We start from the raw sequence: 453 nt of genomic DNA, 5'->3' as shown, positions 1-453 counted from the left end.
CAGCAAACACACACACACAATGTGCACCCCTGTCCCTGATGACTTCCAGCTGCCTAGCTGTGTGTGTGTGTGTGTGTGTGTGTGTGTGTGTGTGTGTGTGTGCGCCATTCTGCTACATCTGCTTCTGCTCTGGGAATTAAAAGCTCACTTTCCCCTCACATCTCAGCCCCCCAGCAACTCTTCAACCCTCACCCTCTATCAGCCCTGTCACTCAAGTCCAGGCTGTTTAAACATGCCCCCTCCTTACCTCCTTGTCCACCACTCTCCTTCCCTCCTCCCCTGTCCTTATTCATCGCCCCGTCCTCCTCCTTTCCTCCCTCTCATTCAATCCATTCACAGCATTCCCATTCTGGGGTGGGAGCAGAGCCGTCGTCCATCATTGATCACCTCCCAGCAGCCACTGCTTCTCCCCGGGGGAGGGGAGGTTAACAGCTGAGTGAGGACCCCCATGCT

The sequence above is a fragment of the Oncorhynchus clarkii genome, chromosome 15 (assembly GCF_045791955.1).
Source record: "Oncorhynchus clarkii lewisi isolate Uvic-CL-2024 chromosome 15, UVic_Ocla_1.0, whole genome shotgun sequence".
NCBI classification, from domain to species: Eukaryota; Metazoa; Chordata; class Actinopteri; order Salmoniformes; family Salmonidae; genus Oncorhynchus; species Oncorhynchus clarkii.
The sequence above is the reverse complement of the archived record's forward strand: the minus strand, read 5'-3'. Positions refer to the sequence as shown.